The following is an 861-nucleotide window of genomic DNA, read 5'->3' as shown; positions in this document are numbered from 1 at the left end:
TATCATCCATCTAACTGTCTATAATCTATCTATCTATCTATCTGTCTATCTATCCCATATCTATCTATCTCATATCTATCTATCTATCTATCTATCTATCTATCTATCTATCTCATATCTCTCTTTCTATCTATCTATCTATCTTATATCTATCTAGCTATCTCATATCTATCTATCTATCTATCTATCTATCTATCTCATATCTATCTATTATCTATCTATCTATCTATCTATCTCATATCTATCTATCTATCTATCTATCTATCTATCTCATATCTATCTATTATCTATCTATCTATCTATCTCTTCTCTTTTGGCCAATATTCCTTACACCAGCTATATACATATTTGTGCTTATTGGAAGAGTCGTTTTATTTGTGAACATTCTTAGAGAATATGTGGGTTTAATATACAACATACAAACATACATTATCCATGTAAAATGTCTTGCACTAGGAAGATAGATAGAAAGATCATGGTGTATTATTTGTGTTTCTCCATAGGTACTTTAAAAGTACGTGCACAAACATTTTATTTGAAATGTATATATATATATATATATATATATATATATATATATATATATATATATATTTATATATATATATTTATTTAAGGTTCAACCAATATTTAGCTATCTATCTTTCTATCTCCTTTATGTCTTTCTTTCGTTCTTCTCTATTTATTCCTTTAGGGGGTTGGGAATGTAGTGGGGGTAGATGGTTCTCAGACTGAATGGACATAAAACGAGACAAAGACTTAACAATGAAAATATTAACAATAGAAGGGGACAGGAAAACAAGGTGTATGTATTTGTGACTGTAGACACGTGATACATGTTTAACGCAAGTGAAGAAAATC

The sequence above is a fragment of the Hyla sarda genome, chromosome 8 (genome assembly GCF_029499605.1).
Source record: "Hyla sarda isolate aHylSar1 chromosome 8, aHylSar1.hap1, whole genome shotgun sequence".
Lineage (NCBI taxonomy): Eukaryota > Metazoa > Chordata > Amphibia > Anura > Hylidae > Hyla > Hyla sarda.
Note: the sequence above shows the minus strand (reverse complement) of the source record.